Source organism: Ranitomeya imitator, chromosome 1 (genome assembly GCF_032444005.1).
Source record: "Ranitomeya imitator isolate aRanImi1 chromosome 1, aRanImi1.pri, whole genome shotgun sequence".
In the NCBI taxonomy this organism is placed as follows: domain Eukaryota; kingdom Metazoa; phylum Chordata; class Amphibia; order Anura; family Dendrobatidae; genus Ranitomeya; species Ranitomeya imitator.
The window spans coordinates 887548509-887565860 of NC_091282.1; positions in this window are offsets into that span (position 1 = coordinate 887548509).

The following is a 17352-nucleotide window of genomic DNA, read 5'->3' on the forward strand; positions in this document are numbered from 1 at the left end:
TCTCTAAGATGGTGGGGACTGAGACCTATGTCATCTCTGCGTCCACCTTCATTGGCTGAGAAATGGCGCTTTTCGCGTCATTGAAACGCGACTTTGGCGCGAAAGTCACGTACCGCATGGCCGACCCCACACAGGGATCGAGTCGGGTTTCATGAAACCCGACTTTGTCAAAAGTCGGCGACTTCTGAAAATGACCGACCCGTTTCGCTCAACCCTAGTCACTACCAAATGCCACAGGTGGCATCACGAACACAAACTTTATTCACCAAACCCTTAAACGACTTTTCCCTTTTATTTGAGTGCCCAGGGCCACGGACCGGGTCGCAGCCACCGTGACGTCCCCTCAAGTACCGGACCCGGTACCGAGTACCCCTGGCGGGCGACTCAACTTGGCATCACGAACAGGATGTACTTGGGGGCGAACTGCTTGTGGCGAAACATTCTATAACCGTTCACATTATAACGCCATATACTGTCTGCCATTACCGAGCAGCAGGTGTCTTCTCTGCACGGTGGACACCTTATGTCTTCCTTAATATTATTTGGTGCGTTCCGCCAGCCCTAACATCCTGTGACCCGCTGCTCTGCCAAGCCAAGTAGAAGCCAAGGGGGGCGTTTTCAGCACAAAAAATGTGCTGAAAAACTTGCTTATACTCGAGTATATACAGTATATATTTTCATCTTTTACATTATAAAAATACAAAAAAGAAAAATGGGCAAATGCAAAAGTGTTGGCATCCTGCATGGTCAGTACCTAATAGCACCGCAGCTTTTAATAGCCAGCCAAAAGACTTTCGATTCTTGTTTGAGGGATTTTCATCCATTCTTCCTTGCAAAATTCTTCCAGTTCTGTGAGATTCCTGGGTCGTCTTGCATGTACTGCTATTTTGAGGTCTAGCCACAGATTCTAAATAATGTTTAGATCAGAGGACTGAGAGGGTCATTATAAAACCTTCAGCTTGTGCCTTTTGACATAGTCTATTGCGGATTTTGATGCGTGTTTAGGATCATTATCCAATTGTAGAAGCGATCCTCTTTTTAACTTCAGTTTTTTAACAGATGGTGTTATGCTTGCATCAAGAATTTGTTGAAATTTCATTGAATCTTTTCTTCCTCTAACCGTGAAATGTTCACCGTGCCATTGGCTGCAACACAACCCTAAACCATGATTGACCCACCCCCATGTTTCATGGTTGTCGACAGGGGCTGGCTGGCACTTTTCAGCATGGAGGCAATCACAAGGCAGTGGCCCTCCAGTTGCGGTGCTTTTGCCTTGCTTATCTCTGGCCACTGCATTAAAGCAGCAGAGATAGCAGGCTTTAAAAAAAGGCTGGTACATAAATATGGGAACAGAACGGAGCTAGGTGCATATATATGGAAGCAGAACCAAGCTTGCTGCCTACATAGATACTGTAAAAGAAGCAAGCTGACTACATAGACACGAGACCGGAACCAAGATTGCTACGTAGACAAGGAAACTGACTGGAGCTTACCACAGAGATATGGGAGCAGAACTGAGCTTACTACAGAGATATGGGAACAGAACAGAGCTTACAATAGAGCTATGGGAGCAGAACAGAGCTTACTACAGAGATATGGGAGCAGACTGAGCTTACTACAGAGCTTTGGGAGCAGAACCAAGCTTACTACAGAGATATGGGAGCAGACTGAGCTTACTACAGAGATATGGGAACAAAACGGAGCTTACGATAGAGATATGGGAGCAGAATGGAGCTTACTGCAGAGATATGGGAGCAGAACGGAGCTTATCACAGAGATATGGGAGCAGAACGGAGCTTATCACAGAGATATGGGAGCAGAACCGAGCTTACTGCAGAGATAAGGGAGCAGAACCGAGCCTACTATGTCTGCTACACGATACGGAAAAAGAACCAAGCTTACGGCATACATATGGTACCAGAATCTAATATATATATATATATATACTAGATTGTGGCCCGATTCTAACGCATCGGGTATTCTAGAATATGCATGTCCCCGTAGTATATAGACAATGATCATTCCAGAATTCGCGTCAGACTGTGCCCGTCGCTGATTGGTCAAGGCAACCTTTATGACATCGTCGCCATGGCAACCATTATGACATCTACGTCAATACTGTGCCCGTCGCTGAATCAGAAACGTGAGATGTCTACGTCCTTTATGACATCATCGTCGTGGCGGCCTCGACCAATCAGACGCGGGATTTCTACGTCCTTTATGACATCATCGTCGCTGTGCCCGTTGCTGATTGGTCGAGGCCTGGCGGCCTCGACCAATCAGAGATGGGGGATTTCTACGTCGATGCTGTGCCGGTCTCTGATTGGTCGCGGCCTGGCGGCCTCGACCAATCAGAGAGCCGGGATTTCCAGGACAGACAGACAGACAGACAGACGGAAAAACCCTTAGGCAATTATATATATAGAAGATATATATATTGTCACGCACGCGCCCAGACTGGTTGGCGCGGGCATACGGGGGTGTGGCCCCACTGGACCACAGACCAAACTTCCCTGGAAGGGGCGTAACTAAGTAGCTTCCTAGGTGTTCGCTGGAGCCTCCGATGGTGAGGTCAGACTTGTGCAATAGGAAGCTACCAGGTGCCACTCCAGGGTGATGTCTGGCTGTGGCTGCTGATCCCACTAAGGAACAGAGCGGGCACGGCTGGCACTCTGGCTGACAGGCGGGCACGGCTGGGACACAGGCAGGCAGACGGGTACAACAGAGACACTGGCGGGCAGGCGGACACGGCTGGCTCTCTGGTAGGCAGGCGGGTATGGCTGGAACATAGGAAGAACCGGTACGGCAGGTATGTGAAACAGGTTGGAACCTGTTCAGACAGGAGGACTAAGTAACAAGTAGAAGGTGGAACTAAGAGAAGAGAAGGAGAAGGCAGAGCCAAGGGCGGAGCCGCAAGAGGCGGAGCCAAGGTCGGAGACGCTGCAGGCGGAGCCAAGAGCGGAGACGCTGGAGGCGGAGCCAAGAGCGGAGACGCTAGAGGCGGAGCCAAGAGCGGAGACGCTAGAGGCGGAGCCAAGAGCGGAGACGCTGGAGGCGGAGCCAAGAGCGGAGACGCTGGAGGCGGAGCCAAGAGCGGAGACGCTGGAGGCGGAGCCAAGAGCGGAGACGCTGGAGGCGGAACCAAAAGCGGAGACGCTGGAGGTAACGCCAAGAGCTGAGATGCTGGAGGCGGAGCCAAGAGCAGAGATGGAGCCAAGTGTAGAAACAGGAGGTGGAGCCAGATAGAACCGCAAAGAGCGGAGCCAGATAGAACCGCAAAGAGCGGAGCCACCGAGCAAAGCCAGAGAGTGCAAAGCAAGGTCTGAGTGCAGAGCCGCAAGAGTGCGGAGTGTAAGCAGACAGAAAACACAAGGAAAGAAAGCAGGGAAGGAAGTCACAGACAAGGAGACCGAGAAAAGACAAAGTACAGACAAGGCAATAGAACAAGACACAGGGACAAAGACACAGGGACCAGGATATTCTGCCTCCTGGAGGGCGGACTACAAGAACAAGGCAATAGCACAGAGAAAAGCTCAGAGGGAATAACTCAGAGCAAGGCCAGGCAAACTCAGCAGCAAAACACTAACTGAGCTAACACATTGCACAGGCCCAGACCACAGGGTGGAGCTGCACTATATACAGGAGGCCTCTTGGTAATTGGTCAGGAACTGATTAGACAGATGCACCTGATTCCTATAAGAACCAGAGAGTTCAGGCGCCGGCCCCCTATACACATAGCCATGAAGCATGCACAGAGCAGAGACACAGAACATGGAGCTGGCAAGAAACAGAAACCACATCATGGCCTGGAGCAGTGGGTAAGATTGTGTTAGAGATGTGAGGCCATGCTGTGATGCCAGCAGAGTTGTTACATATATATATATATTTATATATATATCTAATTGCCTAAGGGTTTTTCTGTCTGTCTGTCTGTCTTTCTGTCTGTCTGTCCTTGAAATTCCGCGTCTCTGATTGGTCGAGGCCGCCAGGCCTTGACCAATCAGCGACGGGCACAGCAACGATGATGTCATAAAGGACGTAGACATCCCGCGTCTCTGATTGGTCAAGGCCGCCAGGCCTCGACCAATCAGCAACGGGCACAGTGACGATGATGTCATAAAGGACGTAGAAATCCCACGTTTCTGATTCAGCGACGGGCACAGTATCGACATAGATGTCATAATGGTTGCCATGGCGACGATAATGTCATAAAGGTTGCCTCGACCAATCAGCGACGGGCACAGTCTGCCGCGAATTTTGGAATCATCATTGTCCATATACTACGGGGACATGCATATTCTAGAATACCCGATGCGTTAGAATATATATATATAAATCCAACGAAGATAAAGAAAGTCAGCACTCACCGATCCTTCCAAGGCAGGTATCTTTATTACTTAACAGGATAAAAGTCTTCACGGCCGGGGGTACAGATATAAAGAGTGCGGCAGGCCTGACGACAGCCGTTTCGCGCCCTCCTGGCGCTTCTACGGGTCAGTGAATGAGTGCTCGTCATGTCAGGTGAAAAAGGCGATCAGAGGAAAAACCCCCTCCTCTCGCCACTTCCCCCAACCACGCCGACACGCCCCCTTCACGAGTAAGACACTTAAAAACAAAGTTAAAAACCATCTTATATAAACAAATCGCCAATACAAACATCATTGTGCAACTTAATGTGGCAGTCTGTTAGAGAGGTAATCTTGGTTAGTATTACTATCATTAGACAATAATCCATATTTATACTACCTTAATTAACTCTTACTTCGCTGTTGGTCCTATCTCCCCTATTATATCTCCAATAAACAGTGCAAACTAATGCCCCACAATATCTGACATCCTCACTTCTTTTTTGTGCCCCATTTTGAATGATGCTTCAATAACAATATTACCTGTTGTAAGCAGTAAAGACCACGCAAACTTAGGATAAAATTAACCCCTAATTTACCGCATAAACTTTTATTATTTTTTCTTAAAGAAAAATGGACATGTCCACCCGATCGTTTAGACCTAAGGGGCCCATAGCCCTTGTCTCCATTATCCATGTCGCTTCTTTTCTCAACAATAAATTGTGCAAGTCACCTCCCCTGGGTGGCAGACTGACTTTCTCTATTCCTGCAAAACTAAGCACGTTAGGGTCCCCTCCATGGGTGTCATGAATGTGGGTGATTAATCTTGGAACCCCCTTCCTTGATGCTATTGATTTGAAATGTTCTCGGAATCGCACATACAAACAACGTATGGTTTTGCCGATATAAAAACGCCCGCAAGGGCAATACACTACGTAAACTACGTGCTTAGTTTTGCAGGATATGAATTCATTAACTATATGTTTTATGGGACCTATAGTGAGGACTTGGCCTGTATTACGGTATTTGCAATAAGCACATTGTCCGCACCTGTGGTTACCCTTCGGGGCACTTTGCTCTAGCCAGTTTTTTGTTTGGCTTGAATCGAGAGTAACAAAATTCAAACAAACATTCAAAAAGTTTATTAAGCCTACACGTACTTCACAGGAATTTTTGGAACGTGGAAGGAAAAAATAACATTTAACTTTTTTCACAAAAATTTTACTTTAGATCCATTTTTTTTATTTTTACAAGGGGAACAGGAGAAAATGGACCACAAAATGTGTTGTGAAATTTCTCCTGAGTATGATGATGACCCATACATGGGGGAAAACCACTGTTTAGGTGCATGGCAGGGCTTGGAAGAGAAGGCGCATCTTTTTACTTTTTGAACACAAAATTGGCTGGAATCGAGAGCAGAAGCCGTGTCACATTTGGAGAGCCCATGATGTGCCTAAACAGTGGAAACCCCTCACAATTGACCCCCCATTTTAGACCCCTCAAGGAACTTATCTAGATGTATGGTAAGCACATTAAATCCCCAGGTGCATCACAGAAGTTTATAACACTGAGCAGTGGAAATAAAAAAATCACATTTTTTCCACAAAATTGATTTTTTAGCCCCAAATTTTTTATTTTCACAAAGATAAAAGGTCCTCCCTACCTCCCGACGAAGCTGTGTCAGACAGCGAAACGCGCGTCGAGGTGTTTACATTGCGTGAGCATTACTGCTATCATGTCCACAGGTATGTTCTGACCTATGGTTTTGTCCCTATGTGAGTACTAGGTCTATATAGGGTGAGGGTGGCAGTTTATATACTTATTTATGTCATGTAGGTAAGGTTATATAATAGTAGACAGTTTGCCATATGTGTTCACTGCGGTTATCAGGCTGCTAGTGAGGCTACCAGTACATATAAACCCAGGCTCATAGTACACCGTGTCCAAGAACCATGTCCTGGACACTATCGAATCCAGCTCCAAAAAGCACTAGTCAATTAGCGGAGAACAAAGGAGCATTCGAAATACCAAATTAAAAATATACAAAATTTTATTGAATACAAAAAAACACATACAACCATATACTTAAAATAAGGACACTAAAAGGGCCACCCCTAACACCCGTAGCGGTCATGAAGAGTATCACACATATATAATACAAAAATGAGTGTGACACAAAAGTGTTACATAGTGATAACCACGTCCATACATAGCACCATAAGGTAATGGAGCTACAAACGTCACCACAATCTCTCTATGGTCCCCAGTATGGACCTATATGAGGCTATTTCACAAGGTGATATACCACTAAAGGTACACAATCCAAGACACGCTGTAAGAGACTAGTCAGATTGCCAATGTCATAGAAACATATAGCGTAATAGACGCAGTAACCACAGTCTCCCAAAGCTCCTCTTACCCAGGTGAAGGGATGGATCTAGTTGGGCAGCACCCCCGACGTACGTTTCGCTTTGGCGTTCTATAGCTTTTTCAAGGGGAAGTGTCCATGTTCCACCACGGAATCCTTATATCCAGTACTTCCGGTCACATGAAGAATCATGTGACCCGGAAGTCAGCAGGGTTGCTAATGTGCGGCGCATGCGTCCATGGCCCCCGACGCCGCCACCACCCCGCCCAGCCAGGCTACCGAGCCAGATGACTGGGGGCACGGCAATTACCATGGCACCCAGTCACCGGCCAGGGACGCCAAACGGCCGGACCGAGGAGGGGCGGGGCCGGGAGCAAACGGACGCATGCGCACAGCAAACCCAGAACCGCACCAGAGCATAGAACTACTATAAGATGTATATACAAGAACCACAATAAGATGGTAAAATTAAAACACCACTCGTAATGAAAAAATGACGCTATGATAACAAGTGTCATATGTCACAATCCAGTATAAGATGTACATTGAGAGATCATATGGAGAATGTATATTGGGTCCTTCAGATCTTTCAGCATGCCACTCTGCGGTCCAGTTTTCAAAGGATACCAGGAATACTGTATAACAGACTATAATAAACACAAAGAAACAAGTAATTAAAATTAAAACCAAATAAAAAAGGTGAAACAGACACCTTACAACAGAGGGGAGAAAACAAGATCTTAAAAGGGCTACAGAAACGGGGCAAAATTGAGAGCTTCATTGAGGCCCCCGGGTCTCACAGTGCCCAGGGTCACGATCCACCTCAGTTCACGTTGGGCGAGGAGTTGTTTGATGTTACCCCCCCGTATGCCCGTATGGACAAGGTCAATCCCCCTTACCATGAATTGGCTGGGGTCACAATCATGGTACTTCCTAAAATGCTTCGGTATGGTCTTCAATTGGGAAACATCCTCCACCATGCTGGCCGCGCCAATGTCCCGCACATGCTCCCTCACCCTTACTCTTAATTCGCGTGATGTTAACCCTATATAGATAAGGTGGCAACTGCAAGTAGCATAGTAGATCACGTTTCTGCTACTGCAAGATATATAATGTCTTATGTCAAAATCTCTTTTGCCGTCCGCCGAGGAGAATGAGGAGCTGCGCAGGACATTGGCGCAGGCAACACAGTGTCCACAGGTGTAGCACCCCACGGTGCGACGCACTGAACCAAAGAGGGGAGTGGTAGGTGCCACATAATGGCTCTTGACCAAAAGATCTTTTAAACTCCTAGCCCTCCTAGGAGTCATCAGGGGACGGTCGGACAGGAAGGAGCTCAACGAGGGCTCAGTACTTAAAATCCGCCAATGCTTACTCAAAATGGTACGTATACTGTCCCATTCGTGATTGAATTCAGATATAAATCGTATTGACTCATCCGTCTTTGTATCCTTTTTAGAATATAACAACCGATTACGTGAGGTATTCTTGGCCCTGTTATACCCGTATCTCACACACCGATGGCTATATCCACGTTGTTTAAAGCGTTCTCTCAAATCACTTGCCTGCTGTTCAAAGGTATGATCATTCGAGCAGATCCGCCTGACCCGGAGAAACTGTCCGACCGGGACGGCCCTAACTGTGGCTTGACTGTGCCCAGAGGTGGCATGCACCAAGGCATTAACAGCCGTATTTTTACGAAAAACCTGTGTCTCTATAAGCTGATTGTCCCCTACCCTCAGGAATATATCCAGAAAGTCAATTTCACGGGGGTCAGACTTGTAGGTTAATCTAATGTTGAAGTTGTTAAAATTGAGCACAGTCATAAAATCCTCGAGCTGCTGTTCCGTTCCACGCCATAAAAATAAAACATCATCTATGTAGCGCCACCAGCACAGCACATGGTCGGCGGCCCCTCCCCCTGCACCACCAAACACCAACCTCTCCCAGAAACCCAAGAAGAGGTTGGCGTAGGCCGGCGCACAGGCCGCCCCCATGGCTGCGCCACGCTTCTGATGATAAAAACAGTCCTTGAAAGTAAAAAAATTATGCGTCAGAACAAATTCCAGCAGCTCGAGGATAAGCTCACATAATGGGCCGTCCAGGTCGGAGGCCTCCAGGAAAAAGCGGACCGCCCGCAGCCCATCGGTGTGATCAATACAGGTATACAGGGCCTCCACGTCTGCTGTAACCAATAGGACATCACGGTCCACAGAGACTCCGTCAACCCTCGTCAAGACGTCCGTCGTGTCCTTCACAAATGATGGCAATGTTTCCACCAGTTTTTTCAAATAAAAATCAACAAATTTACATATTGGATCACATAAACCTTGCATACCTGACACGATAGGACGTCCCGGAGGGCTGACTCGGTCTTTGTGGACTTTCGGAAGAAGATAAAACGTTGGTACTTTAGGGAACTTAACCGTCAGACCATCTAAAACTTTCTTATTGATTGTTCCCTCCTCGAATGCCCTATAAAGAATTTTCTGTAACTGCACCGAGAAGGAGGCAACCGGATTATGGGTGAGCCTGAAATAAACACTGTTATTACGCAATTGCTTAAAGGCTTCCTTTTCATACATCACCACCGGCCAAACCACGATGTTTCCCCCCTTGTCTGCGGCCTTAAATACCACGTCATTGAGGGACTGAAGTTGTTTAATGGCCTCCCTCTCCTTCCGTGTTAAATTGTCGAAACGTCTCCTCGTGGAGAGTTCCTTGAAATCTTCGGTTACTAATTTAGTAAACACCTCCACCGCAGGGCACAGAGACAAAGGGGGAAACCTCGTGGACTTGGGAAGTATTGCCGGTGGAAACTCACCTCTTTCTGGAGCAGACTGCTCCTCCAGTAGCTCCTCCAAAATTCGGAGGGCCTCCCCCTCAGTGCAGTCCAAGACGTCCGATTCATGTCCACCTCTCGAGTGTAATTTTTTAAGAATCAACTTGCGTGAAAACAAGTGTAAGTCTTTTAGGGCTGTAAAAAAATTAAAGCCATTAGTTGGTGCAAATGATAAGCCTTTACCCAATACACTTAATTGACTCTCAGAGAGGACATGGTCAGACAGATTGATTACCTGGAGCCCCCCCTGATGACTCCGACCATCCGACTGTTTATTCATCGGGCCCCTTTTAACATTTTGTCTTGTTATCATTTTAGTACTTGTTTGGGGGTCCTCTTTATCCCTCTCCTGGGCCCCCTTTCTTGCTACATGCCTATCATCAATGGATATAGAGGATTTATGAGATGTGGATCGGGATCTTGACCTTGACTCATTTCTGTAGTAAGGACGAGACCGTTCGTTCCCACTTCTCCATTTATACATCTTATTAGTTTGCTTGTCATTGATGTCTCGTTGAAACTTCTTAGATTTGATTTGCTGAATATCCTCTACCCATTTCAGGACCTCAGCCTCCACTTCATTATTAAATTTACTCAGGGCTTCACTGGACATTTCCTTTTTTATTGTAGTCTGTAGAGTGTCAATCTCACTCTCAATTTCTCTAATGGAGACAGAATTCATCTCCTTAAGGATCTCCATGAAACCCATAGAACACTGGCTGGCGCATTTTTCCCATCTTTCCCTAATATTGATGTCTTCCACCGGGAAAGAGGGGAACACTTGCACCCGGAGGCCCCTCGGGATTAATCCTTTTTGTAAATATCTGTCAAGAAAGGCGTGATTCCACCAAATCTTTGTTCTTTTTCTTAATAGGTCTTTAAACTTCAATACCGTATCCTGTAGCCCAATATTAATCCCCTCCGAGCCCAACTCATTAGTGTCCTTAAAAACATCGTTTAGCTGTGTGAGCCAAGCACCGTCGCGGGCCCGAAAATCCATTTTAGTAGTGCTGGGACCTGCTGTGAGAAGCACAGAAATACATATCAGTACATATAAACCCAGGCTCATAGTACACCGTGTCCAAGAACCATGTCCTGGACACTATCGAATCCAGCTCCAAAAAGCACTAGTCAATTAGCGGAGAACAAAGGAGCATTCGAAATACCAAATTAAAAATATACAAAATTTTATTGAATACAAAAAAACACATACAACCATATACTTAAAATAAGGACACTAAAAGGGCCACCCCTAACACCCGTAGCGGTCATGAAGAGTATCACACATATATAATACAAAAATGAGTGTGACACAAAAGTGTTACATAGTGATAACCACGTCCATACATAGCACCATAAGGTAATGGAGCTACAAACGTCACCACAAGCTCTCTATGGTCCCCAGTATGGACCTATATGAGGCTATTTCACAAGGTGATATACCACTAAAGGTACACAATCCAAGACACGCTGTAAGAGACTAGTCAGATTGCCAATGTCATAGAAACATATAGCGTAATAGACGCAGTAACCACAGTCTCCCAAAGCTCCTCTTACCCAGGTGAAGGGATGGATCTAGTTGGGCAGCACCCCCGACGTACGTTTCGCTTTGGCGTTCTATAGCTTTTTCAAGGGGAAGTGTCCATGTTCCACCACGGAATCCTTATATCCAGTACTTCCGGTCACATGAAGAATCATGTGACCCGGAAGTCAGCAGGGTTGCTAATGTGCGGCGCATGCGTCCATGGCCCCCGACGCCGCCACCACCCCGCCCAGCCAGGCTACCGAGCCAGATGACTGGGGGCACGGCAATTACCATGGCACCCAGTCACCGGCCAGGGACGCCAAACGGCCGGACCGAGGAGGGGCGGGGCCGGGAGCAAACGGACGCATGCGCACAGCAAACCCAGAACCGCACCAGAGCATAGAACTACTATAAGATGTATATACAAGAACCACAATAAGATGGTAAAATTAAAACACCACTCGTAATGAAAAAATGACGCTATGATAACAAGTGTCATATGTCACAATCCAGTATAAGATGTACATTGAGAGATCATATGGAGAATGTATATTGGGTCCTTCAGATCTTTCAGCATGCCACTCTGCGGTCCAGTTTTCAAAGGATACCAGGAATACTGTATAACAGACTATAATAAACACAAAGAAACAAGTAATTAAAATTAAAACCAAATAAAAAAGGTGAAACAGACACCTTACAACAGAGGGGAGAAAACAAGATCTTAAAAGGGCTACAGAAACGGGGCAAAATTGAGAGCTTCATTGAGGCCCCCGGGTCTCACAGTGCCCAGGGTCACGATCCACCTCAGCCCAACGTGAACTGAGGTGGATCGTGACCCTGGGCACTGTGAGACCCGGGGGCCTCAATGAAGCTCTCAATTTTGCCCCGTTTCTGTAGCCCTTTTAAGATCTTGTTTTCTCCCCTCTGTTGTAAGGTGTCTGTTTCACCTTTTTTATTTGGTTTTAATTTTAATTACTTGTTTCTTTGTGTTTATTATAGTCTGTTATACAGTATTCCTGGTATCCTTTGAAAACTGGACCGCAGAGTGGCATGCTGAAAGATCTGAAGGACCCAATATACATTCTCCATATGATCTCTCAATGTACATCTTATACTGGATTGTGACATATGACACTTGTTATCATAGCGTCATTTTTTCATTACGAGTGGTGTTTTAATTTTACCATCTTATTGTGGTTCTTGTATATACATCTTATAGTAGTTCTATGCTCTGGTGCGGTTCTGGGTTTGCTGTGCGCATGCGTCCGTTTGCTCCCGGCCCCGCCCCTCCTCGGTCCGGCCGTTTGGCGTCCCTGGCCGGTGACTGGGTGCCATGGTAATTGCCGTGCCCCCAGTCATCTGGCTCGGTAGCCTGGCTGGGCGGGGTGGTGGCGGCGTCGGGGGCCATGGACGCATGCGCCGCACATTAGCAACCCTGCTGACTTCCGGGTCACATGATTCTTCATGTGACCGGAAGTACTGGATATAAGGATTCCGTGGTGGAACATGGACACTTCCCCTTGAAAAAGCTATAGAACGCCAAAGCGAAACGTACGTCGGGGGTGCTGCCCAACTAGATCCATCCCTTCACCTGGGTAAGAGGAGCTTTGGGAGACTGTGGTTACTGCGTCTATTACGCTATATGTTTCTATGACATTGGCAATCTGACTAGTCTCTTACAGCGTGTCTTGGATTGTGTACCTTTAGTGGTATATCACCTTGTGAAATAGCCTCATATAGGTCCATACTGGGGACCATAGAGAGATTGTGGTGACGTTTGTAGCTCCATTACCTTATGGTGCTATGTATGGACGTGGTTATCACTATGTAACACTTTTGTGTCACACTCATTTTTGTATTATATATGTGTGATACTCTTCATGACCGCTACGGGTGTTAGGGGTGGCCCTTTTAGTGTCCTTATTTTAAGTATATGGTTGTATGTGTTTTTTTGTATTCAATAAAATTTTGTATATTTTTAATTTGGTATTTCGAATGCTCCTTTGTTCTCCGCTAATTGACTAGTGCTTTTTGGAGCTGGATTCGATAGTGTCCAGGACATGGTTCTTGGACACGGTGTACTATGAGCCTGGGTTTATATGTACTGATATGTATTTCTGTGCTTCTCACAGCAGGTCCCAGCACTACTAAAATGGATTTTCGGGCCCGCGACGGTGCTTGGCTCACACAGCTAAACGATGTTTTTAAGGACACTAATGAGTTGGGCTCGGAGGGGATTAATATTGGGCTACAGGATACGGTATTGAAGTTTAAAGACCTATTAAGAAAAAGAACAAAGATTTGGTGGAATCACGCCTTTCTTGACAGATATTTACAAAAAGGATTAATCCCGAGGGGCCTCCGGGTGCAAGTGTTCCCCTCTTTCCCGGTGGAAGACATCAATATTAGGGAAAGATGGGAAAAATGCGCCAGCCAGTGTTCTATGGGTTTCATGGAGATCCTTAAGGAGATGAATTCTGTCTCCATTAGAGAAATTGAGAGTGAGATTGACACTCTACAGACTACAATAAAAAAGGAAATGTCCAGTGAAGCCCTGAGTAAATTTAATAATGAAGTGGAGGCTGAGGTCCTGAAATGGGTAGAGGATATTCAGCAAATCAAATCTAAGAAGTTTCAACGAGACATCAATGACAAGCAAACTAATAAGATGTATAAATGGAGAAGTGGGAACGAACGGTCTCGTCCTTACTACAGAAATGAGTCAAGGTCAAGATCCCGATCCACATCTCATAAATCCTCTATATCCATTGATGATAGGCATGTAGCAAGAAAGGGGGCCCAGGAGAGGGATAAAGAGGACCCCCAAACAAGTACTAAAATGATAACAAGACAAAATGTTAAAAGGGGCCCGATGAATAAACAGTCGGATGGTCGGAGTCATCAGGGGGGGCTCCAGGTAATCAATCTGTCTGACCATGTCCTCTCTGAGAGTCAATTAAGTGTATTGGGTAAAGGCTTATCATTTGCACCAACTAATGGCTTTAATTTTTTTACAGCCCTAAAAGACTTACACTTGTTTTCACGCAAGTTGATTCTTAAAAAATTACACTCGAGAGGTGGACATGAATCGGACGTCTTGGACTGCACTGAGGGGGAGGCCCTCCGAATTTTGGAGGAGCTACTGGAGGAGCAGTCTGCTCCAGAAAGAGGTGAGTTTCCACCGGCAATACTTCCCAAGTCCACGAGGTTTCCCCCTTTGTCTCTGTGCCCTGCGGTGGAGGTGTTTACTAAATTAGTAACCGAAGATTTCAAGGAACTCTCCACGAGGAGACGTTTCGACAATTTAACACGGAAGGAGAGGGAGGCCATTAAACAACTTCAGTCCCTCAATGACGTGGTATTTAAGGCCGCAGACAAGGGGGGAAACATCGTGGTTTGGCCGGTGGTGATGTATGAAAAGGAAGCCTTTAAGCAATTGCGTAATAACAGTGTTTATTCCAGGCTCACCCATAATCCGGTTGCCTCCTTCTCGGTGCAGTTACAGAAAATTCTTTATAGGGCATTCGAGGAGGGAACAATCAATAAGAAAGTTTTAGATGGTCTGACGGTTAAGTTCCCTAAAGTACCAACGTTTTATCTTCTTCCGAAAGTCCGCAAAGACCGAGTCAGCCCTCCGGGACGTCCTATCGTGTCAGGTATGCAAGGTTTATGTGATCCAAAATGTAAATTTGTTGATTTTTATTTGAAAAAACTGGTGGAAACATTGCCATCATTTGTGAAGGACACGACGGACGTCTTGACGAGGGTTGACGGAGTCTCTGTGGACCGTGATGTCCTATTGGTTACAGCAGACGTGGAGGCCCTGTATACCTGTATTGATCACACCGATGGGCTGCGGGCAGTCCGCTTTTTCCTGGAGGCCTCCGACCTGGACGGCCCATTATGTGAGCTTATCCTCGAGCTGCTGGAATTTGTTCTGACGCATAATTTTTTTACTTTCAAGGACTGTTTTTATCATCAGAAGCGTGGCGCAGCCATGGGGGCGGCCTGTGCGCCGGCCTACGCCAACCTCTTCTTGGGTTTCTGGGAGAGGTTGGTGTTTGGTGGTGCAGGGGGAGGGGCCGCCGACCATGTGCTGTGCTGGTGGCGCTACATAGATGATGTTTTATTTTTATGGCGTGGAACGGAACAGCAGCTCGAGGATTTTATGACTGTGCTCAATTTTAACAACTTCAACATTAGATTAACCTACAAGTCTGACCCCCGTGAAATTGACTTTCTGGATATATTCCTGAGGGTAGGGGACAATCAGCTTATAGAGACACAGGTTTTTCGTAAAAATACGGCTGTTAATGCCTTGGTGCATGCCACCTCTGGGCACAGTCAAGCCACAGTTAGGGCCGTCCCGGTCGGACAGTTTCTCCGGGTCAGGCGGATCTGCTCGAATGATCATACCTTTGAACAGCAGGCAAGTGATTTGAGAGAACGCTTTAAACAACGTGGATATAGCCATCGGTGTGTGAGATACGGGTATAACAGGGCCAAGAATACCTCACGTAATCGGTTGTTATATTCTAAAAAGGATACAAAGACGGATGAGTCAATACGATTTATATCTGAATTCAATCACGAATGGGACAGTATACGTACCATTTTGAGTAAGCATTGGCGGATTTTAAGTACTGAGCCCTCGTTGAGCTCCTTCCTGTCCGACCGTCCCCTGATGACTCCTAGGAGGGCTAGGAGTTTAAAAGATCTTTTGGTCAAGAGCCATTATGTGGCACCTACCACTCCCCTCTTTGGTTCAGTGCGTCGCACCGTGGGGTGCTACACCTGTGGACACTGTGTTGCCTGCGCCAATGTCCTGCGCAGCTCCTCATTCTCCTCGGCGGACGGCAAAAGAGATTTTGACATAAGACATTATATATCTTGCAGTAGCAGAAACGTGATCTACTATGCTACTTGCAGTTGCCACCTTATCTATATAGGGTTAACATCACGCGAATTAAGAGTAAGGGTGAGGGAGCATGTGCGGGACATTGGCGCGGCCAGCATGGTGGAGGATGTTTCCCAATTGAAGACCATACCGAAGCATTTTAGGAAGTACCATGATTGTGACCCCAGCCAATTCATGGTAAGGGGGATTGACCTTGTCCATACGGGCATACGGGGGGGTAACATCAAACAACTCCTCGCCCAACGTGAACTGAGGTGGATCGTGACCCTGGGCACTGTGAGACCCGGGGGCCTCAATGAAGCTCTCAATTTTGCCCCGTTTCTGTAGCCCTTTTAAGATCTTGTTTTCTCCCCTCTGTTGTAAGGTGTCTGTTTCACCTTTTTTATTTGGTTTTAATTTTAATTACTTGTTTCTTTGTGTTTATTATAGTCTGTTATACAGTATTCCTGGTATCCTTTGAAAACTGGACCGCAGAGTGGCATGCTGAAAGATCTGAAGGACCCAATATACATTCTCCATATGATCTCTCAATGTACATCTTATACTGGATTGTGACATATGACACTTGTTATCATAGCGTCATTTTTTCATTACGAGTGGTGTTTTAATTTTACCATCTTATTGTGGTTCTTGTATATACATCTTATAGTAGTTCTATGCTCTGGTGCGGTTCTGGGTTTGCTGTGCGCATGCGTCCGTTTGCTCCCGGCCCCGCCCCTCCTCGGTCCGGCCGTTTGGCGTCCCTGGCCGGTGACTGGGTGCCATGGTAATTGCCGTGCCCCCAGTCATCTGGCTCGGTAGCCTGGCTGGGCGGGGTGGTGGCGGCGTCGGGGGCCATGGACGCATGCGCCGCACATTAGCAACCCTGCTGACTTCCGGGTCACATGATTCTTCATGTGACCGGAAGTACTGGATATAAGGATTCCGTGGTGGAACATGGACACTTCCCCTTGAAAAAGCTATAGAACGCCAAAGCGAAACGTACGTCGGGGGTGCTGCCCAACTAGATCCATCCCTTCACCTGGGTAAGAGGAGCTTTGGGAGACTGTGGTTACTGCGTCTATTACGCTATATGTTTCTATGACATTGGCAATCTGACTAGTCTCTTACAGCGTGTCTTGGATTGTGTACCTTTAGTGGTATATCACCTTGTGAAATAGCCTCATATAGGTCCATACTGGGGACCATAGAGAGATTGTGGTGACGTTTGTAGCTCCATTACCTTATGGTGCTATGTATGGACGTGGTTATCACTATGTAACACTTTTGTGTCACACTCATTTTTGTATTATATATGTGTGATACTCTTCATGACCGCTACGGGTGTTAGGGGTGGCCCTTTTAGTGTCCTTA